Source organism: Ambystoma mexicanum, chromosome 2q, assembly GCF_040938575.1.
Source record: "Ambystoma mexicanum isolate Mex_15411 chromosome 2q, UKY_AmexF1_1, whole genome shotgun sequence".
NCBI lineage: Eukaryota > Metazoa > Chordata > Amphibia > Caudata > Ambystomatidae > Ambystoma > Ambystoma mexicanum.
Window position 1 is genome coordinate 489,710,005 of NC_090924.1, and position 24,598 is coordinate 489,734,602.

General features: G+C 43.6%; 2 long non-coding RNA genes across 2 annotated transcripts in view; one reads left to right on the forward strand and one right to left on the reverse strand.

Moving 5' to 3' along the window:
- Positions 1-24,598, forward strand: part of LOC138569547 (uncharacterized) — a 218,700-nt gene that overhangs the window by 97,533 nt on the left and 96,569 nt on the right. The window lies entirely within an intron of this gene.
- Positions 21,991-24,598, reverse strand: part of LOC138569545 (uncharacterized) — a 106,637-nt gene continuing 104,029 nt past the window's right edge. The window contains exon 3 of the long non-coding RNA XR_011303259.1: positions 21,991-24,551. This is a non-coding gene — a long non-coding RNA (uncharacterized lncRNA). The remainder of the gene's footprint in view (positions 24,552-24,598) is intronic.

Below are 24,598 nucleotides of genomic sequence, written 5' to 3' on the forward strand. Positions count from 1 at the left end.
CTTCTGTAAATACGAAAGTGAAGTGGTATTTGAGTGTGGTTGCAAGCGTGATGTCCAATATTCATAGTGGGGACCATAACCTTATGCATTCTAACTCAGATATTGGCCCCAAGAAGCTTTTGCTAGCCAAACGGCTTAAAAACGCTGCAGTGCGTAATTTGAGGGCGTGCTTGCCTTCCAATGAAGGAGAAAAGGGTGATCTGTAACGCTTATCGAAACAAATGCAAGAATCTGAAACATTACTTACATAATTTGTCTAATCAGAAGATGCTTGCCACATTATGTCGTAACGACAGACGCACAACTTGGGCCCTGCTTAGGGCCGATTCTGAGACTGTGTGCACGAAACAGGCCTTTACGATATCTGCTGAGCATTGGTTGGAATTATTTAAGCTTAAATTTGCTTTGCCTCCTAGGTTTGATAACATTAACACTAAGAAACTGCCTACTCCGCCTTTACCCTTACCTCAATGGTCCCTTCAGGACATTGAATATGCAATACATGTCTTAAAATATTCCAGAGCTGCAGGGCCCGACAGCATTCCCCCCTGCATACTAAAGCGAAAACCGTTGCTTTGGGCCAGGATCCTGAAGTGCCAATTTGATGACATTTTAACAACTCTTGATATTCCCCCTTCTTGGTTATTCTCGATAATTGTTCCATTGCACAAAAAGGGTCCCAGATCTATTCCAGCTAATTTTCAGTCCATTGCTCTCATAGATGCAGCAGCAAAGGTATTTGCAATTTTACTACTTTGTGATCTACAAGCCTATTTGAATCAACATAATATCCTTTCACGTTTCCAAATTGGGTTTCAGGCACAGATGGGGACTGCATTAAATGCAACACTAATGGCCTATCTGCTTGCGAAAGCAAAGATACTGGACTCTGGCCCATTATACATGACCTCTATTGACCTTACAGCCACTTTTGACTGTGTGGTTCGGGGGATGCTTTGGGAAAAAATGTCACTGATGGGAATTCCCTTGCATATTATATTTTTAATCGCGAAACTTCATGAAAATACTGTCTATTATGTCAGGGTTAATCCTAATGGTTCAACCACCAACGCTATCCCTATAGGGGTGGGAGTTAAGCAAGGCAGCAATTTGGCAGCTACTCTATTTAATTTGTACTTATGTGGTATAAACGATATCTGGGCACAGCAAGTGAGTTTTCCCGCATGGCTATCCCATTTGAAAATTCATTGGCTCGCATTTGCAGATGATATGGTGATCTTTGATCGCACGCCATTTGGCTTTCAAACAAAATTGTCCCAGTTTGCGGCAAATTGCAGTGCGCACAATTTACTCTTTATTGCGGAAAAATCTCATATCTTTATATTTAAGAACTTTAAAAGATGTCCTCTCACATGGAAATAGACAATTGCAAATATTCCCATCGTAAAAGCTTCTACCATCAGATATTTAGGGTATTCCATTTCGGACTGCACTTCAGTCATTATGTGGAAAGAAGTCCTAAAGATGAAATCTAAAGTCCTTGTTACTCAAATGCACATGGTTTATACTAAATATTGCACATTTCCTTTGCTTCTTTTGTTCGAATTCTATAACTTGAAAGTTGAATCAAAACTATTATATGCATTGGACATGTGCCTTGCAGACATTGACCACTTTCTCGATCAACTCCAGGGGAACTTATGGGTGGGCATTTTGCGCCTTGCCAAATCCCTGCCCAATGTGGTCCTAAGACAGGAATTGGCTCTAACCTCATTGTCTGCACAATAGAATTGGTGCTAACTGCCAAATTTAGCAAAACTGCTATTTCTTCCCAAAAACTCGTTATACGAGGAACTGGGTCAAATGATAGGCGCTGCCAATCCGCCCTCTGTTGTAAAATACTCCAAAAAATTGTACTATTATTAGTTGAAATAGTGCTTACACCTGCAGATTTGGAATTTCGGCTGGGACATGTGAAACATCAACTCTTTGCATATGATTGGTGTAAAACCTTAAATAACATTGAGGCATTGAATTCCTATAAAGAAGAAGCAAAGTTTATCACCAGTAGACTACCTCACAAAGCATATCTAGTACAATTCCCATGCAACAATGCATGGGACTCCTATTTAAGATTTAAATTAAATCAACTGCTTACGTTGGTGTTAGGGAGAATTCTCTCTTTAGGCTGAATTTCCTAACCTAGTGAGTCCCCCAGCAGCTTTGCTGGATTTCTGGAGTTTGTTGTTTTCCTCCTGCCAAGAGTGAGACTCTTTTTCTACCACTCTTGGACATGTTTATGGTGTTCCTTTGACTGTTAATGTGTTTTATGGGCTATGGGGTCCTTTACTCCATAGGGTCTTGTGTGTTTTTATTATGTGTGTTACACAGCACCCTCCGTGCAGTAACACAGGGGTGTCATAGTGACACCCCACCATAGACTCCATACCCTGAGACTGACTACTGTCTCCCAGGGCATGTAAAGTCACCACTGGCTTTACTAGTCCCAAATTATTAACAGAAACCAGTACAAACCATCATATTGTGGACGTACTGATCGGGGCAATTCGATTGCCCCGGGGTCTGTTAGTCGAGGGGGTACGTCTCCGTCCCCCCTGATCGAGTTTTGGCTGGTGGCAGTGGAAACTACTTTTTATATTCGACCGCAAATATTTTCCTATGGGATTTTCCCATTGTTCGAGGCTACCAACTTGAATGATTTAATTCTCATATCCTCGAACATACCGCTGGTTTATTTATTTAATATTAATTCGCCAGTTGGTATTTTTTGCCAGGACGCGATTCTAAAATGGCGTTTGTGTTCTCTTCTGTGACTCCAACCCAAGTCGAGCCCTTTGTTCCACTTTTTGGCAGGCTTCTCCACAGAAGCCTCCAAAAGTGGTGCCACTCTGTCTGGGTACCACAGGGAGTGTGGGAGGGGGTTTAGGCACCCTGGACTGAGTTACCTTGGTAACTCAAGTCGCACTCTTGTGTGATTGGCCCAAGTGGTGAGCCGGCTGGCTCACCACTTAGCATGTTTGATTGACAGCAAGGCTGAGTGAATGGGGGTATGCTGCATAAAAGCAGAGCTTTGGGGACTGGAACTTCAGAAGTCGCCACAGGACCTGAGAATCCGACGAGGGAGAAGCTGAGCCGACCTACCACGATGACACCACCGGTGGAGCCCTGCGGAACCGTCTCACCACTTCCCGACGACAGAGAAGATCTCCCGGCTGGAGCGGCGTCTTCCTGTGACTGGTGGTCACAACCAGTTTTACCTTCCTTCTTCGCACCCCAGACCGGTTTGTGGTCGAACTGCCCGTGCCAAGCACCCCGGCGGCCGGATAGCCACTCACCACTGAACCGCGAATCAACGGACTGCTCCTTGTACCTGAGAAACTCCGCGGCTGGTTTCTTCCTTGGCAGTGCAACGGACTCCTGTCTTCCTCCACAACGAGATCCTCTCTTCCCCTGGATGAAGCACTGACTTGCATCCGCTGCCAGGAAAAACTCCCCCCGCTGGAGTGTTCTCACCACTTTAAGGTACCGTGTCCGCCAGGCCTCCCTTTCTAAAGATTGCTACAAGGTAATAATAACTCCTTAACCTTCTGGATGGGCTGGCCGCCTTGACCCTCTAACTGGTCCCTTTCTTTGGTCCAACTCCTTTTTGAACCATTACAAGACTTTTGTGCACTGCAACCGTGTGACTTTGGACACATTTCGTTTGATCCTCTGGAAGTGGATCCGGCCTATTGAACTCTAACTTCACGGTTTTACTTTGCCTTCCTCTCTTGTTATGTTCTTGTAAAAGTGTTGGGATCTGTTTCAACTTTTTCTCTGCTTTTCTCTCCCTTTTAAAAACGAACTATTAGAGTGCCATCTACGCTAAGCGCTCACTGCTGTCTGAAAATAAGTGTGGCTTTACATAAGACTTGTCTAATATTCTTTTAAGGGAGTGTATATCTTCTAGTGACCGTGTTTTGAATTGCTTACTATTGGTGCCTGTGTGTTTTTCTAGATGTGGTTTTAAATAAATAATTATATCTCTTTTACACCAAGCCCTGGTCAGTGTTTACTTGTTCTATTGTGTTCTCTTGACCTATTGTGAATACTCTGTATACTGCTTAACTCTTCTTGAGGGAAGTCTGACTGCTCAGCCACAGCTACCAAGTGAATCTGTGTGGTACAGACTGCTACCAAGTGGGTTTACTGCCAAACACCTGTAGTCTTAAATCTTTTGCAGTGGTCCCAGAGGGAACTGCACAGGTTTCTGCCTAACACTGGTGTACAGCGGTGGGATTTGTATTGAGTATACATTTTTGAGTGCTTGTTGAACACTTTAGGACAACTAACCACAGAGCTTAGCACTAAGAAGCTGATTTTCTAACTATGTCTGGATGGAGAGTTATACCCTAGAATCATTGTCTGCCAAAACTGCTGATTGCTTAAAAGTATTGTGTAGACATAAGAATCTCTCTGAGAAGGGGAAGAAAATGGAACTTATAGAAAGATTGTTAGAAAACCAAAGTCTGGGTGGTACAGAGGAATCTACCACCTCAGCAAATGTAGAAAACAGTGATGGTATTGATCTGAATCAAAGTCTTGATATTGAGTCAGAGGAGGAAAGTGAACCTAATGAAGTTAGCCACGCTGAGCCTCTGTCTGCCTTACCTACTGTACCTACTGGGCCTATACCAGGTCCTACATGTAACCCTTCTTATTTTGAACTTGAAAAAATGAAGCTTGAATTAGAGTACAAACGTTTTATTGCTCAATCTGAAAGAAACCAAGAGCTAGAGTTCAGAAGAATGAACGCCCAGGCTGAGCAGAAGCAAGCTGAATTAAGACTCAGAGAAATAGAGCTTAATCATGAACTAGAAATGAAAAAGTTGTCTATGGAAAATGCTTCTCTCTCCTCGGTTTCCTCTAGGAGTTCCAGTCCCAAAAGACCCCGGATGCCTAAGGAATTAGTGGGTTTGTATGAACCTAGATTGGATGTGTTGGATTGGTTGAAAATGTTTGAGCATAATCATGGGCTCCAGGACATCATAGGGAATGAGTTACTTCCCTAGTTGTTCTCTAGGCTTCCCCCTGTTGCAACTGATGTGGTAATAGAGTTGGGGGAGGTGGATAAGAAGGATTATGAATGTGTGAAACTAGCTTTGATAGCTAGATTTGTGAAGACCCCTTCCCAGTACCTTAAGAGGTTTAGGACCCTCAAAAAGCATGATGGTACCCCTTGGGCTACCTGGGTGAGTGAAAGTTTGAAAAACTTAGAGGGAAGGATTAAGGGTTACAGAGTTAACACTTATGAAGGAATGAAGAATCTTGTAATGTTGGAGTCAATTTATGATGCCTGCTCTCCTGAGCTCAGACAGCACTTGGCTGATTCAAAGGAATTAGATTCCAGGAAGTTAGCTAAGGCTGCTGACTTGTGGGTTGCCAACAGACCCACTCACAAGGATTCTGGGGCTACTCAGAAAAAGGATGAGGGAAAACAGCCAAAAAAGGACTCCAAAGAGAATTCTAATGATTCCAGTTCCAAAGAGGGCCCCAAACAAAACCAAAAGGGTAAGCTACCAGGGAAACCAAATCAGGCTAGTGTGCTTCCTGGTGCCAAACCAGAAGGAGGTCAGAACAAACCACCATTCCAGAAAGCATTTAGTAAATGTTTTGTTTGTGGCTCTACTGACCATGTGAAAGGAGATCCCAGATGTAAGGGTAAACCTTCAGGGGTCCAGCTTGTCTCCTTAGCCTTCGCTCCAGAGGAGGAAGTACAAATGGCAAGTGGAAACTTTCTATTACTGGCTGATGAACCCATTGGAGTCTCAGCCAGTGTTTCTTTAGTGTCTCTGGGTTTGTGGGAACAACAGAACTTAGATGTCTATATTTCTATCCCAGATAATACTAAAGAGTATTATAAGGACAGTGTCCAGGTGAATGGTCAGGAGACTCCTGCCATTAGGGACACTGGGGCCAGCATAACTGTGGTGGACAAATCATTTTTTAAGGCTGAGGATGTTGCTAAGGCACCCAAACGCCTCACCAAGTTAGCTGGAGGGCCTGTGCAGATGCTTCCCCAATTACCAGTTCTCATCCAGTGTAATGACATGACTGTGAAGATACCTGTCAGCATACAAAGTGAGGTGCCAGGAAGGATTCTGCTGGATAATGACTTGAAAACTCTTGGAGTAGTGTCACACACCCCCAGACCTCCTAGTAAAAGTTTACAGGAGCTCACCAGACCTGCAAGTGAGAGAACCATAAGAGGTACTCCCAAGGAGATGATGAAGAAAGAGATCACTCCTGCTCCACTGGAGATGTCAGCTGCTGCCTCTAAGAACTAGAAGAAAAAGGGAAACCTAAAACTTCTAAAAAGAACCTCACAGCCAGCACTCCAGTGCAGCCAACAAGGACTTCCCCTAGGTTGTCCAAAGTTACACCAGTAACTCCCCCTCCAGCTGAGGCTGAGAGGGAGGTACAACCCTGTGTGATTGAACTAGACTCTGAAGAAGAGCTAGTGGAAGGCCAGGAACTCATTGGAGATCTGGATCCTGTTGACCATCCTGAGCTGCAGTCTATACTGGCAGAAGGTGGACCCAACAGGGCAGACTTCAGTAAGGGACAGAGAGAATGTCCAACTCTGGAAGGTCTTCGCCACCAGGCAGATGCCCAGGCTGAAGGGCAAGAGCCTGGGAAATATAGGTTACACTGGGAAGATGGCCTCTTCTACAGTGAACCAACGGAGTCTGCACCTGGGGACAACAAACGACTTGTAGTACCCCAAGAGAACAGACCACAGTTCTTGCAGTTAGCCCATGAGATTCCTTTGGCTGGTCACTTGAGTTTCAAGAAGACTAAGGAAAGGCTCTCACTCTACTTTTATTGGCCAAAGATGGCGGCTGAAGTAGATAAATACTGCAGGAGCTGCCACACCTGCCAGACTTCTGGTAAGGTTGGCTCCAAGAATGTGGCACCTTTAGTGCCCCTCCCTGTAGTGGGAGTCCCATTTGAGAGAGTAGGGATTGACATTGTTGGTCCCCTTGATCCTCCAACTTCCTCAGGCCACAGGTTTATACTTGTTGTAGTAGACCATGCTACTAGGTACCCTAAGGCAATTCCTATGAGGACTGTTACAGCTGCGGCTGTGGCTAAGGACCTCCTTGGTATTTTTACCAGGGTTTGGTTTCCTAAGGAAGTAATCTCTGACAGGGGGTCAGATTTTATGTCCCACTACATGAAAGCCATGTGGAAAACCTGCAGAGTTACTTACAAGTTCTCAACCGCATACCACCCTCAGACAAATGGCCTGGTTGAAAGGTTCAACATAACCATGAAGAGCATGATAGGTGCTTTAGAGGACCCCCTTAAAATAAAGTGGGACCTTCTAATGCCATGCCTTCTCTTTGCTTATAGAGAAGTCCCTCAGGAGGGAGTAGGTTATTCTCCCTTTGAACTTCCCTATGGTCATCCGGTCAGAGGTCCATTGGCCCTGAAAAAGGTGGGTTGGAGAGTGCTCCTTCCCCCAAGCCAGTCAAAGTGACTGACTACGTGATAGGTCTCCGAAGGAGAATGTCACAAATGATGGCAGAAGCAAGTGATAACTTGAAAGCTGGACAAGCATTGGTCAAGAACTGGCATGACCAAAAGGCTAACATGGTTGAGTTTACTCAAGACCAGCTAGTTCTCATTATGATTCCAACAAGGCAGAGGGCCTTGCATGACAAATGGATGGGACCCTTCAAAGTTGTGGGTAAACTTGGAGAGGTCAACTCTCTGGTGGACTTGGGCAACCCCAAGGAGGCTCCGACAGTCTTCCACACCAACAGACTAAAAGCGTATGTCTACAGACCTGATGTAGGAGCTTTGCTTCTAGCATCATCAGAGGAAGAAGAAGAGAGGGACGCTCTTCCTGATCTCCTCAGAGGCTTACCTTTAGACACAAAGATTGAAGGAGTAAATCTCTCTTCAAATCTGACACCTGAGCAACAGGAAGAGTGCAAATCTATGTTAAATCAGTTTGCCTCTCTGTTCTCACTTTCACCAGGCTTGACCCCTTGGGGACAGCATGACATACTCACTGGTGACTGTCTGCCAGTCAAAATCAGAGGATATCGAATGTCAGAGAATGTAAGAATCGAATGTGAGACTTCCCACGAACCCCAGTCATACACGTACCCCTCTCACACACGGCCAATCACGTGTGAAACTTCCCGCACACCCACAAATACACGTACCCCACTCGCACAGGGCCAATCGCGTGTGAAACTTCCCGCAAACCCCCAAAATACACGTACCCTGCTCCAAATGCGTGTGAAACATCCCACGAACCCCAGTAATACACGTTCCCCGCTTGTCGCGTGGTCCTGTATACTGGTCCAGGGTTATCGCAGCCCGTTGTGCTGGATTGGGGATTTTGATGGCTTTTCCTTGTGCGAGGGGCGTTCTTGGGGGCGTAACTGGCGCTGCTGCAGGGTCGCTGCGCCACTCTGCACCACGGCTGGTTTTGGTAGCTGAAATCTATGAATATGCTGTGCGCGGAAATGGATTTTAGCACACACGGCTGGCGTAGAGATTCACACGCGCACACTGTGCGCCAGCCGCGTGCACCACTTGTGCGCTAAATTCTATGAATTACCCCCTTAATGTTTTTTCTCAAGATCAAGGGGCAGCCTCAGTTTTCCTTGGCTCCATTTTGCAACCGTTGCAACCCAATGTAGAGCTTGGAGCTTCTTTTTTACTTTTACCGGATTTAGTTCCAATTTGCACATTTCAATCGCCTTACTTTCAAGAATCATTTCAAACTTTGCTCACCACTTGGTAATATACCGATCCTGCCTTTCATTGCACAAATCAAAAACAGCAAAGGAGATAATTGCGTGTTCAAATGTGCACTTTCTATAAAGTGCTATTGTTTTCCATAGCACCAAAGATTCAAGCGACTGTAATCTCAATTCAGGCCTAATTGAAGACATAGATGATGTATTATGGAGTTTTATTACTTGTCTCCAAAAATATAATTTCTCCCAGATTTTCCAAGACAGTTGTAAGACAGCGTCTGCTCCATAAGTAAGAATCTGCGTGACCTTTTGTTTATAGAACAAGACAATCGGCACCATTGAGAATCTTCCATATTAACGGTGCAAAGCCCTTCCGAGATTGGTCATTGAGATTCATTTGGACCTTAAGTGATCAAACTGCCCTTTTTCATCCAGGTTCCGATTTACTAGCACCCCTAGATATGCTATGGAATTCACTATTTCAAGCGGTTTTCCTCCCACTCTCCATGGGAATCCATAATCTTTGCTTTTGCGGGCTGACTTCATTGTCACTATCTTGGACTTTGCCACATTGACCCTGATGCCATTTTCGGCTAGATATTTTTCAAATGACCCAATCCGCCGCTGAAGGCCACTGGGCGTTAAGTCCAGAAAGACCAAACGAGGATCCAGGGTACTTCTACCAAATGTATTCTTGAGGGTAAAGCTGCAATGTTTTTCTGAGATACATTCAGATCATTGTTGTATAGACAAAATGCCAAAGGAGCAAGGGCACACTCTTGTTTAAGGCCTCGGGAGGTCAGGATCTTCCTAGTAAGAAGTCCTTTCTCTGATAGTCGAATCTTTACTGAGGTGTTAGAATACAAAGCCTCCATGGCCTCGACCAGGTCAACGGGACAATGCCAGGCTCGTAGCTTGGACCATAGTTTTTCTCTAATTACACTGTTGAACGCCTGCTCTAGGTCCTTAAACGCTAAGTATAAACAGGTTTTAGTATCCAAGGCCTTCTCTTTAGGAATATTAATAATAAAGTGGTTGAGGGCAGTCCCTACTCCCTTGACAAATCCTGTTTGTCTCGGGTCCAGGATTCCCTTTGTGGTAGCACATGCCTTTAAGTCTCTCAGTAAAACTATCGCAAACTATTTCCCCACTGAATATACAAGTGCGATAGGGCAGTAGTTCTTGGGATCTGCCCCAGCTCCTTTCTTGAAGATGGGAACGATATTAGCTTCTCACCAAGTAGCTGGGATCACTTTATTTTGCATGACCTGGGCGAACATAGTAACCAGGAGTTTTCCCCATAGCCCCTAATTTTTTTTCAAAGCTTGATTAGAGAGCCCATCTGGCATCCCCACCCTAGATGAACTCCGACTACCAATTATCCTCACGGCTTCCTCCTCATCAAACTTGAAATTCCAACTAGGTCTAGTAGCATCAATTTTCTCCCTTTCCACCCCAGCAGTATACGCAAATAGGGCAATATAGTGGGAAAACCATGCCTCTTTAGAAACCATACTTATGGGGTTACAAGCTCTGAAATTGCTCCCATTATTTATCAACTCCCAGTGGTTTTGGATATTATTTGCATAGACCATTTTTAGCATGTGCTCAGCATCCCTCCTGGCTCTCCCTATTCTAGAAAAAATTAGCCAGTTTCGTTATTTTTTCCTGGCTTTTTGCATTCTTTCCTTCTTAAATGGGCCTCCATCACTCTGGATCTTTCTAATGGAGGTTTGCATTTCTCGTCTCACCATCACTAGGTCTAAGACGTATATATGTTTCCGTGCCCAATTACTTTTTTCCCTACTACTATCTTTCCGAATGTATTCCTTCAAGATTCCCAGGTATTCAACATTATTTGGTTAGGCTTTGGTAAGAGCTTTTTACTGACAAGTAATTTGAGCAAGGTTTGGAGCTTTCAATCTCAATTGGTTTTTACCCCATTCCAGCTCTACTTCACCCATTTTCTCCAAGCGCTTTGTTGGTTCTAATAGAGAGAACGAGATTGCTAACAGGTCGTGATCACTTGACCTTTGCTGTAATATCTCAATGCGATTCACCCACTTCATCAAGTTGTCAGATACAAAGCAATAATCAATACAGGATTTTTGAGCCCCACTACACCAAGTACACCCTCCCGGGATATCACCCTCAGTTTGTGCATTCAGCATATACATAGCTCTCCCACGCATGCCCATCATCCATTTTCGAGCTCTCTCATCCCATTCACATTCTAGCAAAGGAGAACCCTCCTTGTTAAGGAGTTTGATGTTGAGGTCCCCACAAAGAATAATTTTAGCGTCATCCCAATACCTCATCGTCTCATCCACCACACTGAAGATAGACTCTAGAAATGTAATTTCTTTGACCATATTGACTCGCCAATAGATGTTAACAAGGAGGTAGGTGTCACAGTTCTTCTCCGATGATCTTGTTAAAGTTATTATTTGGAAATAGGGGTTGAAATCTACCATCATCACCGATTTGGTGTGGCAGTATAAATGAGAGTTACAATTGATTGGACTGTCGCCCCATATTCTTGATTCCGTTGATGATGCAATTTGTTTTAAGGAAACTCCTTTACCAGTCCCTAATTTGCCCTCTCCAAAGAATCCTGGCTTAGATGCCAAGGGTGAGATAAAAACTACAGTAATAGCACAGTTGTTTTCATTGTCAAATATTAGCAAAGATTGGTCATAGCTATCCTCACTGGCAATCACTCTAAATACTGCCATGGACAATGTGCCCAAACAGAAAACCTATTCCTTGACGATCTGGTCTTGGAATTCATGTGGATTTAAGAATTTATACACATGGCTCATAAATCCTGCTTCTTCAGTAAAGTGTGACATTCTTTTGTGTCAAGAAACTATGCTTGTACAAAAGCTTTCATTGCCTGGTTTTATGGTGCATCAAATATTGGCAGAACGAGGTGTGAGGGGATGGCCTTTTGGTTGAGTGGTGTGAACACACACTTGAAGATTAGCACTCATGCTGTCTATAAATATACAGCTTTTTTAGCTTTACTAGCTTTCCTCACTGAGCCCCTCCAAGCTCCTCACCTTTTTATTTATTTGTACCACAATCCTGTAAAGCTGAAGTTAGCAAGTGTATTTAAGGAACTTGATGAACTGTTTGATGAAGTGCTGTCTAAGCATCCAGCCTGTCGTATTGTGCTGGGTGTGATTTTAATGTCCTGTGTGTGAAACTGTCTGGCCCCAGTGGAGTTGTCACATCTTTCTCCCCAGCATCACTTAGATGCCATGTATGGCAAGACCATTTAGTGCCTTGGGATGTTACATTTGTCCCATTTAGCCCAATGTGCTCGAACAATACTTGGAAGAGAGGGTCTAATACCTTGTGTATTGATAATTTTGCCATTTCACCAAATGTACAGGATATGTGCAGCTGCATTGAGATAATTGAGCCGGGCTTAGGTGACCATGTTATCATCCAATTGTTATTAGATGCCATTGCTAGGAGATTGAACCATGATGTAAATCAGTCACTTTTAGAAGGTGACCGCCCTGGTATCTCCATTCATTGGAGCAATAGACTCTGTGATAAGATTGCTACAATTGATGCCCGACTCGCATGTTATGATGGTCACTGTAATCCCAATGCTTCTGTAAATACGAAAGTGAAGTGGTATTTGAGTGTGGTTGCAAGCGTGATGTCCAATATTCATAGTGGGGACCATAACCTTATGCATTCTAACTCAGATATTGGCCCCAAGAAGCTTTTGCTAGCCTAACGGCTTAAAAACACTGCAGTGCGTGATTTAAAGCCTGCTTGCCTTCCAATGAAGGAGTTTATGAAGGAGAAAAGGGTGATCTGTAATGCTTATCGAAACAAATGGAAGAATCTGAAACATTACTTACATAATTTGTCTAATCAGAAGATGCTTGCCACATTATGTCGTAACGACAGACGCACAACTTGGGCCCTGCTTAGGGCCGATTCTGAGACTGTGTGCACGAATCAGGCCTTTACGATATCTGCTGAGCATTGGTTGGAATTATTTAAGCTTAAATTTGCTTTGCCTCCTAGGTTTGATAACATTAACACTAAGAAACTGCCTACTCCGCCTTTACCCTTACCTCAATGGTCCCTTCAGGACATTGAATATGCAATACATGTCTTAAAATATTCCAAAGCTGCAGGGCCCGACAGCATTCCCCCCTGCATACTAAAGCGAAAACCGTTGCTTTGGGCCAGGATCCTGAAGTGCCAATTTGATGACATTTTAACAACTCCTGCTATTCCCCCTTCTTGGTTATTCTCGATAATTGTTCCATTGCACAAAAAGGGTCCCAGATCTATTCCAGCTAATTTTCAGCCCATTGCTCTCATAGATGCAGCAGCAAAGGTATTTGCAATTTTACTACTTTGTGATCTACAAGCCTATTTGAATCAACATAATATCCTTTCACGTTTCCAAATTGGGTTTCAGGCACAGATGGGGACTGCATTAAATGCAACACTAATGGCCTATCTGCTTGCGAAAGCAAAGGTACTGGACTCTGGCCCATTATACATGACCTCTATTGACCTTACAGCCTCTTTGGACTGTGTGGTTCGGGGGATGCTTTGGGAAAAAATGTCACTGATGGGAATTCCCTTGCATATTATATTTTTAATCGCGAAACTTCATGAAAATACTGTCTATTATGTCAGGGTTAATCCTAATGGTTCAACCACCAACGCTATCCCTATAGGGGTGGGAGTTAAGCAAGGCAGCAATTTGGCAGCTACTCTATTTAATTTGTACTTATGTGGTATAAACGATATCTGGGCACAGCAAGTCAGTTTTCCCGCATGCCTATCCCATTTGAAAATTCATTGGCTCGCATTTGCAGATGATATGGTGATCTTTGATCGCACGCCATTTGGCTTGCAAACAAAATTGTCCCAGTTTGCGCCAAATTGCAGTGCGCACAATTTACTCTTTATTGCGGAAAAATCTTATATCTTTATATTTAAGAACTTTAAAAGATGTCCTCTCACATGGAAATAGACAATTGCAAATATTCCCATCGTAAAAGCTTCTACCATCAGATATTTAGGGTATTCCATTTCGGACTGCACTTCAGTCATTATGTGGAAAGAAGTCCTAAAGATGAAATCTAAAGTCCTTGTCACTCAAATGCGCATGGTTTATACTAAATATTGCACATTTTCTTTGCTTCTTTTGTTCGAATTCTATAACTTTAAAGTTGAATCAAAACTATTATATGCATTGGACATGTGTCTTGCAGACATTGACCACTTTCTCGATCAACTCCAGGGGAACTTATGGGTGGGCATTTGCGCCTTGCCAAATCCCTGCCCAATGTGGTCCTAAAACAGGAATTTGGTCTAACCTCATTGTCTGCACGATACAATTGGTGCTAACTGTCAAATTTAGCAAAAATGCTATTGCTTCCCAAAAACTCGTTATACGAGGAACTGGGTCAAATGATAGGCGCTGCCAATCCTCCCTCTGTTGTAAAATACTCCAAAAAATGGTGGCATTATTAGTTGAAATAGTGCTTACACCTGCAGATTTGGAATTTCGGCTGGCACATGTGAAACATCGACTCTTTGCATATGATTGGTGTAAAACCTTGAATAACATTGAGGCATTGAATTCCTATAAAGAAGAAGCAAAGTTTGTCACCAGTAGACTACCTCACAAAGCATATCTAGTACAATTCCCATGCAACAACGCATGGGACTCCTATTTAAGATTTAAATTAAATCAACTGCTTACGTTGGTGTTAGGGTGAATTCTCTCTTTAGGCTGAATTTCCTAACCTAGTGAGTCCCCCAGCAGCTTTGCTGGATTTCTGGAGTTTGTTGTTTTCCTCCTGCCAAGAGTGAGACTCTTTTTCTACCACTCTTGGACATGTTTATGGTGTTCCTTTGACTGTTAATGTGTTTTATGGGCTATGGGGTCCTTTACTCCATAGGGTCTTGTGTGTTTTTATTATGTGTGTTACACAGCACCCTGCATGCAGTAACACAGGGGTGTCATAGTGACACCCCACCATAGACTCCATACCCTGGGACTGACTACTGTCTCCCAGGGCATGTAAAGTCACCATTGGCTTTACTAGACCCAAATTATTAACAGAAACCAGTACAAACCATCATATTGTGGACGTACTGATTGGGGCAATTCGATTGCCCCGGGGTCTGTTAGTCGAGGGGGCACGTCTCCGTCCCCCCTGATCGAGTTTTGGCTGGTGGCAGTGGAAACTACTTTTTATATTCGACCGCAAATATTTACCTATGGGATTTTCCCATTGTTCGAGGCTACCAACTTTAATTATTTAATTCTCATAGCCTCGAACATACCGCTGGTTTATTTATTTAATATTAATTCGCCAGTTGGTATTTTTTGCCAGGACTCGATTCTAAAATGGCGTTTGTGTTCTCTTCTGTGACTCCAACCCAAGTCGAGCCCTTTGTTCCACGTTTTGGCAGGCTTCTCCACAGAAGCCTCCAAAAGTGGTGCCACTCTGTCTGGGTACCACAGGGGGTGTGGGAGGGGGTTTAGGCACCCTGGACTAAGTTACCTTGGTAACTCAAGTCGCACTCTTGTGTGATTGGCCCAAGTGGTGAGCCGGCCGGCTCACCACTTAGCATGTTTGATTGACAGCAAGGCTGAGTGAATGGGGGTATGCTGCATAAAAGCAGGGCTTTGGGGACTGGAACTTCAGAAGTCGCCACAGGACCTGAGAATCCGACGAGGGAGAAGCTGAGTCGACCTACCACGACGACACCACCGGTGGAGCCCTGCGGAACCGACTCACCACTTCCCGACGACAGAGAAGATCTCCCGGCTGGAGAGGCTTCTTCCCGTGACTGGTGGGCACAACCAGTTTTACCTTCCTTCTTCGCACCCCAGACCGGTTTGTGGTCGAACTGCCCGTGCCAAGCACCCCGGCGGCCGGATAGCCACTCACCACTGAACCACGAATCAACGGACCGCTCCTTGTACCTGAGAAACTCCGCGGCTGGTTTCTTCCTTGGCAGTGCAACTGACTCCTGTCTTCCTCCACAACGAGATCCTCTCTTCCCCTGGATGAAGCACTGACTTGCATCCGCTGCCAGGAACAACTGCCCCCACTGGAGTGTTCTCACCACTTTAAGGTACTGTGTCCTCCAGGCCTCCCTTTCTAAAGATTGCTACAAGGTAATAATAACTCCTTAACCTTCTGGACTGGGCTGGCCGCCTTGACCCTCTAACTGGTCCCTTTCTTTGGTCCAACTCCTTTTTGAACCATTACAAGACTTTTGTGCACTGCAACTGTGTGACCTTGGACACATTTCGTTTGATCCTCTGAAAGTGGATCTGGCCTATTGAACTCTAACTTCACGGTTTTACTTTGCCTTCCTCTCTTGTTATGTTCTTGTAAAAGTGTTGGGATCTGTTTCAACTTGTTCTCTGCTTTTCTCTCCCTTTTAAAAACGAACTATTAGAGTGCCATCTACGTTAAGCGCTCACCGCTGTCTGAAAATAAGTGGGGCTTTATTTAAGACTTGTCTAATATTCTTTTAAGGGAGTGCATATCTTTTAGTGACCGTGTTTTTGAATTGCTTACTATTGGTGCCTGTGTGTTTTTCTAGATGTGGTTTTAAATAAATAATTATATCTCTTTTACACCAAGCCCTGGTCAGTGTTTACTTGTTCTATTGTGTTCTCTTGACCTATTGTGAATCCTCTGTATACTGCCTAACTCTTCTTGAGGGAAGTCTGACTGCTCAGCCACAGCTACCAAGTGAATCTGTGTGGTACAGACTGCTACCAAGTGGGTTTACTGCCAAACACCTGTAGTCTTAAATCTTTTGCAGTGGTCCCAGAGGGAACTGCACAGGTTTCTGCCTAACAGTTGGATAGAATCAAAAGTTGGGGAATGTTTGCTGTACTCCATATTGGGCATAGTTGTAGATTTTGTAAGGATACCAGTCAGCATGAAACCCTTAAACATTTGGTCATTGATTGTGTATACTCTGAAAAAGCATGCATTGCAATATTTGGAATTGATAGAGTGGGCTGCACGGTAGCCAGCAGAGAATGGCTTTGGCTTACATGTATGTGGGGCAACAGCACCAAAGTAATATTACTGCTCACGAGTTTTTTGAATGCTTTAAACTTAGAATTGGAAATTAAATATTTGACTAAGGCTTGAAGTTGATTTTGTTCTGCTCAGAAAGAGCATGGGTTGACATGATATGGTATCCAGTATGGCTGTGCTTTTTTAGAACAAATGCAACATGGGGTTCCGGTTAATCGTTAAGTGGCATTTGATAAAAATAAGAAAGAGAAGAAAAAAAAATGCTCTTGGAGCAGCACTCGCAACATCTTGTAGCAGCCCATCTATTGCTGTTTGATTGGACAACTGGATGTGTCTTTTTTTCCTTCTTAAATTTTCTTTGGAAACGTTTTTGTTTCAAATTGTATGTTTGCAGGGGAAATCATTACTCAGTAATGAAAGATGTATATGCATAATGCAAAGGAAAGAAGAAGTTGTTTTTTCTTTTGCACCTTTTGTGGAGCAAATTGTAGTTATGTGTTTTAAATTTGGAATATGGAATATAAATGAAATGTTGTAAAAGTTTCTTAATCAAACTATAAACAACGGTTTGAAATAAAAAATTAATAATTAAAAAAAAAGAAAAATAGGGGTTGGGATGCTCGATGCTAGTAACGGTTAGACCCGATCCCATTTTTATCAGAGTCAAGAGATCTGAAAATGGACGACCCATAATTCCTTTTGGAGCTGGGTTTAAGTGGGCAACAAAGTCTTTGCACAGGGGCAACGATCGAAACCATGTTTCTTGGAAACATAATATATCGAACTGTTCCAAATGCGGGGATTTTTCTCTAAACAATGCTTGAAAGACTTGCATGTTCCATGAGGTAATTCTGAGGTCTTTCAACTGTGCCTGGCTATTAGTCTATTCCCTTCCAGAGTTTCCCAGCGCTCCAGCTAGCCAGTGCCACACACTTGCATCTTTGCTTGCCTCATCTGATTCATCTCAGTTCAGAATTTGTTTTTTTCTGTTTTTCGACTGTAAACCTTAGTGGGATAAGATCCTTTTTGGAGAAAGGAAGAGACTCTGGCTTCATCATATGTATAGGCTTACTTAGGATTTTTTCTCCTGTTTTCATAAATGTTGTTCTTGTGTCCATCTATGTTTTTTTCTTTAATTCTGGTGCCTCATTCCAGTTTGCTCTAATTCTCTCTTGGTAATCACTTATGTCATATCCCAATGGGAAGAATCTTTCATTTAGGGATAGAAGGAGGTATTTCTTGTACTGTGAGGCCAGATGCAGAATAACCCAGTCTGTCCGCTTGTCCAGAACAAATTCCACAATTTTGATATCTGCTGCTGATATCTGTCTTTGGGGGAGGATGCAATGGAACAGTCTTAACACATTTCTTTTGTTTCATATCGTAGTCTTTGAGCCCTCAATGACTCTTTCCAAGTAGATCTTAGGGCTGGCAAATGATGTCACAGGGTCAGGGGCTCGTTGTTTCCTTCTATTCCCTCTGTTAGATTGTCCCACTGCCATTTCCCACCTTTGGGGCTGAGCCCACCCCCTCCCACTGACGTTTTGCTCAGTTTCTTTGAGGTTTAACTTTCTTTTTTCCTCCAATGTTCTAAATCTCACTGGGTCTTTCAGAACTGGTGCGTGCAGTTGCTTGGGAATAGTTTTTTGCTTTGATGCACTCAGAGATTGAGTTGCTAGAGCCATTTGGCTCTCAATTTTGGCCCATTCCAAGGAGCTCATATTATTCCAGTTATCACCCTCCTCACACTCCCTGATTTCTTCAATTAAATCACTTAAGCAGTTACCAGACAGTTCAACTACATCCTCTGAACATCACCAGCCACTTCCCCCAAAGGCAACGCAAGCTCTTTCCTTGCACGTTTAGATGAGGGCCTATTGTCCGCTGGCGGCGGCAAGCGCACATTTCTTAAAAACGCTCTGGAGCCATTTGACTTCCTTTTAGACATTGATGACATATTTTTCTATTTCTTTGCCTGCTGCATATTTTTCTTTTTGTCATTCGTAAGATTTTTGGTGACCTCCTTTGGCTTATTTGATTCAAACAGAGAGAATATGTTTCCCTCATTTGCAGTGTTAGGGGGCTCAGAGTTGCTAGGCGGATTCGTAAACACCTCCTCAAAAGAGCTTTTCTCTTTTTCAGCTGAAGGCTGTTCAATGGGGGCTCTTTCCATGTCCTTCAGTTGTTTACAATGGGCTTGCATCCACAGGCAATCCTCTAATAGCGCATCCATCAGTAAGTATTTATCAGCTGTTTCTCGCCTGGCCAGGTCGCACAGGCGGTTTTGCCATCTTGCCGAGGTTTCAGCCTCCTTGTCCAACCAAGAGTCCACCCTACTCGCCAGTGTTTCCAACCTCTAATTTTTCCACGTATTCCATTGCGGCTTCCAAAATGTATGAAGGGAGGAGGCTGATGAAGGCATTGAGCAAACACTCACACTTTCCTCTGTCTCATTTTGCGTCCTGGTTTCCTCAGTCATCTCCCCCGTACACCCCTTGCACTTTGATGAACCTCCTCCTCATTGGGGCTAGAGGTTTCCGGTCTTTTTAATTAAGCCATCTTTACCATGTGTTCTCTGCGGTTTCACGTACACTTGATCAGGTTGATCAGTCTGTTGCTGGACTGATTTCAACACCACCTTTCTCTCGTAAGTTTCAAGGAAGGGGGTTGCCAAACCCTTTCCGAGCTCCTGTTTCTCCACACTTTAATCCGCCTGTTTCAGCGATTCGTCCAGCGCCAAGAGGCGATCTTTTATACAAGAAAGGCTCATTCTTTTCCATTATGCAATTTTTCTGGTCAATTCCGTTAATTCTTTTGCTAAATGGGCTGCTAGGTCTGCATTACAGCCACTTGTGGATGCTGGGGTTTGCTCACCCACATTCTCACATATGCCGATAGATGCAGGAATGGGTTGAACAACTTAATTCAGGCTTTTAGGTAGGCTGTCCTCATTATCTAAGAACGTATCCTTCATTATATGATATGATATGATATGATATGGCATTCATAAAGTGCCTAAACACAAGTGTTTCAAGGCGCGATGAGGCAAGGGAGGGGGAACAGAGGGAAGACAGACAGCGATCCTACTTGGCAAGGTGACGTTCAGATCGCGCAAGTGCATGGGAAGGGGGAAAGGGGAAAGTGCGGGAGCGTGGGGGAGGAGACAGTGCAGTACATGGGATAAAACATAAATAACAAGAGTAAAAGTACGGCCAGCAGGTGGCAAGTGCAAGGGTAAGTGCCGACATCAGGTATCAAGAGCTGGTAGTGGGACTGTAGGGATACAGAAAACAGTCCCGAAGTGCAGGGGTTGCCAGGAAGGCAGTGCAGGAGTGGGACTGGCATTGGAGGGGACCTGGGCCTGAGATCAGAGTGTGGCCAGGTAACCAATGCAATTTCAGTATCAGCCAGGAAGTCAGCAGGGGAGAGGAGGGGAAAAAGATGAAGCAAAGGGAAAGGTTTTGAGGTGCTTCCGGAACCGGAGATGATTCTTCTCAAGTTTCAGGGAGGCTGTTCCACAGATTGGCCCAGCCGGAGAAAGCGATCTACCACCAACTCGTTCTTTGGAGAAGCGACTGACCCTGGCGGAGTTGGAGGCGGATGAGTGAAGAGCTCGAGAAGGACAATATTTAGGAAGAGAGAGTTGAGGTATTGAGGCCCCAGCCCCCAGAAGGTCTTATAGACAATGCAGAGGGTTTTGAACTTAATTCTCACAGCCACTGAGAGGCAGTGCAAAGATTTCAGTCCTGGAGAGATACGATCCCTGGGCTTGAGGCCAAGGACAAGTCTTGCAGTCCTGTTCTGGATGAGTTGCAGAGGGCGGAAAGACGAAGCAGGCATATTTAGAAAGAGGCTGTTGCAATAGTCCAGTCTAGAGAGAACCAGAGATCTGGAGACAATGAGCTTCTGGGGGAAGGAGAGGAAAGGAAGAATACCTCTGAGGAGGTGCAGCTCGTAGTGTGAGTTCTTAGAGGCTTATACACTCTTTTTGCCCCACCTGCGTCTGTGTTCCCAGTTTGGTGATAATTTTTTGAATCAAAATCAGACACTACTGCCACTAAATCAATCAGCAGGGTGGATGTAGCTTGACCTGCTTGCTCATTGAATTCACCATCACCACTCTGCAGGTTTAGCATCTTTGGTAGACTGTTCATCGGTCTTTGGAGCGTGGCTCCACTGAGAGTGGTCTGCTTTCCCTCTAGGGCTTTTGTAGCAAATAGTTCAACACAAGCCATTGGCCGCGGAAGATCCAACTTTGATATTAACTCCTTCTCTGGCTCATGCAATCCAGCCCCCTTGCCCCCAAACCCCTGGGCATTAAATACACAATCCATTAGGGACAACGAACTAAGCAGCATGTGCTGATTGTCCATTTACATATTTTTGCTCACGATTTCTGCTCCCGAAGCAGACATACTGCTCACACTATTCAGACCATGTCTTACCTGAAGTCGTGTACAAGCACCTTGAGGACTGGCAGCGGTTTTCATTTGCTGCTGGTCACTTGGCGCTCTACCTCAGCAAACCCCAGACAACTCCACTTAGCACCACTTCAAACTGTAACCTTTTATCACTTTCTGCAAGGATCGCTGTGCCTCTCCCTGACGAACACTGCCAAACACTTTCTCTCACTTCTGCTTCGCTTCCACTCATATTTGCAGTATTTAACTCCTGCAGTGCCTGGAGTTTGAGCAGGGTAAAAGGGCCAGCCAGAGTCCAGTTCTCCTTCAATGCCAAACGAAAACAAAAACGCACCAAACACTTTCTCTCACTTCTGCTTAACTTTTCTTTCTCCCAGGGCTAAAGCCCATCTGTTCCCTTATCTTGAGGAGCAGAGAGGATAGATGTCCGCCTGTCATCATGTGGTGGTCTCCTGTTTCATGTCATCTGTCAGTCAGCCCAGGGAGAGACCAGGAATTTGCTTGAAAATTGGAGAATTATTCAAGAGTTCACACCCATTAGCGGTGTTATTGTTTTCAAAATGTGGGTTAGATCACCCCCATAAAACCCCTCCCCAGCCAGGTTCTGCCCTTTTTCCTGGCTCTGCTAGAGCTACGAAGACATTCCTGGAGTGTGACAGGGTTAGGGGGAGGTGAGCAGTTCCTGATTTCAAATTTCATGAGAAAATGTCTTTTTGGGCTGCACAGAGCTGTTCCTCATGCACAGAAAACTCATACATTTAAATGTTACAATTTCTTTACACATGAGACCTTATTTTAATGTAATTGCATCAGGTCATCAATATCCATCAATATCCAACAGGCCAAGGAGTTTCCTCTGTAAACAGTTCTGTTCAAACCAAAATGAAAAATATGTTTATTTCAATTGCATCTTTTCTCTTTGGGAATAATGCATTTCAGTGTCTCAATACCCTGTAATGGAAGGTACGCTACATCCATTTCCATCCTTGTCGTTCGCACACATGGTACACTTATTTTTAGTCTTCCTATTTCTGGCAACATGGTTGGTGTATTTTACAGTGTTGAAATGATCATGCTGGCCTTCCGTTCTGCCATTCAACAGTGTGCTTGAAAATCACAGGAAAATATTTCTGCATGTTTAGGCCTCAGACAACTTCCTTTCCTTTTGTCTTGGGGCTGCATTTAACCCCACATGCTCCCTGGGGTTAGATATAATTAATTGGAATTATTTAAAATACAATAGATATGGCCCACAATTCATATGTGCATAGAAATCATGGTACATGTATGTTATTCTAATCTATTCTACAGGTATGCCATCATTATACAAATGGGTATCCTCAAAATATAATTATGATCAGAGAGTGTCACAACCTTCATTAATACAAATGAATCATAAACCTATTCAAAGGGAAACCCTTGTTGGGCAACAGTTTTCTGCAAAAATGAAATTCACATTAATTCAAGAGTGCGCCTTATGTTGTAAATAGTTTACAATAAACTGTACATATGCTTTATAATTACATTGAAGAGTTGTTTTGCCAGCAGATGTAACCAAATACAATTTTCTACTAGAAATGTTAAGAACTACATTTGGATTTCAATAGGCACAGGGAATGTTTTTTAAGGTATTGTTTAAAGTAACACATTCAGCTCTTGTAAATTGTTTTTTGCACAAATGCTATTTGTTTTGTAGCAGGCAATCACTTAACTAATTAAGAAAACATGAGATCACGATTTGTTGGTACTGTGGTCAGTATTCAGCAGTCGTGTAAGGTAAATTGCAAAGTGTTCCTAATCTTTGGTAAGCACACAGCCTCATCACGAGTTGGGCAGTAGCCCTTAAATGCAGAGGTAATGTGTTACTGCCGCATTTAAGGGTCTGCCCAATCTCACGTCTGGCAGCATATACCCCCAGCTTTAAGCTGAGGATAAATGTGCTGGAAAAATGCTGATTCTTGGTGCAATTACCGCACGGTAATACAGCCAGCGATAATTGTGCCGAAAATTTGAATTACAGTTACCGCCAAACCTGTGATCTGGCAGTAATACCGCCGGATGGATGAGCGTTAACACAAATACAGTTAGGCAGTATCCCAGTCGGGATACCGGCCAACTCGTGCTGAGGTCCACAGTCATATACAAAGACATGTTCTATTACTCAGATAAGCTCTCCACAGGTTGCAAGAGACCTCATCAAATTCTATGGTGGCTGGAGTTAGGATTTAGTGACCAATGATTTTTATGGTGGTTTTTTATATTCAGGATTGTGTGTTTTTGAAGCGCAACTAACCACCCAGTGTAATTCAGCTGCCTGTGCTGATGACATTCTTTCATGCTAGTCGGGAAGGCTCAGCTCAGTATGATGTCATCCAGGTCAACCTTAGCAGTTATTATATATCTTTCAATTCTGTCCTTGTGTTCTGTCTCCCCCCTTTCTGATTGTGGGGGTTATCTTGCATAATTTGTCTTCTTCTCTGTTACATGAAACATCTTAAATACTGCTCCAATCCTCTTATTTGTATCCATTCTACGTCAGAAGCCATATGATCTTTCACATCATAGATTAGAAAAGCAATTTGAAAATCGTACGTCACTAGTTTATTCATTTTCTCCTTTGAGAAATAAGTGGTCACGTTGGTTAGAGTGTTTCCACTTGATATATTAGTCCATGTAATAACAAGATCTACGACATCCGCACAATTGCAGTTTTGTTCCATGTTGCGAATATCTTGGCCTTTAATTTCTAACTTGCTTAATCAATCAGTAAACACACGTTATCTCACTTTTCTGACATGGTGTCATCACCACAGGTGGCTGTGTACTTGTATTAAGCTTTAAATAATGGCAACGTAGCTCAGAAGCAAAGAGACATGTACAAGTAATTTGAAGTTAACAAAGGTTAGTCAAAAAGGTTTTTAAAGGTAACAGTAGCTTGGATACCCCATACTAAAGGGGTGGTACATACCTAGGAGTAGCTGGTCCTAGGTGAATATGTGAGTTTGCTGAAGTCCCCCATCCTTTTCTGAGTACCATGTTTTGCTTTGAAATTCTTAACTTCACTGTCTGGCCTTTTTATCTCTGAGATGTGTAACCCACATTCAGAAAACATGTCTTGCCTCATATAACAAACAGGCGTGTGGGTGGATGTTTTGCAATATGCGTTTTTCTTAAATCAGGCACTTCCATTTCTATTAGACTCCAGCTGATCCGTCGCTTTCGTCTCTATATGCTTGAACTCCAATGAAACGCTGTTCTCATCTCTGGGCTTTGTCATTGGGTGATCCTTGTCTTGAGACGTTGAGGTGTCATGGTGTTCAGGCTCGCTTGAAAAAAGACATTGGATCAATTAAGTGTTTTTCCTTTGCATGTT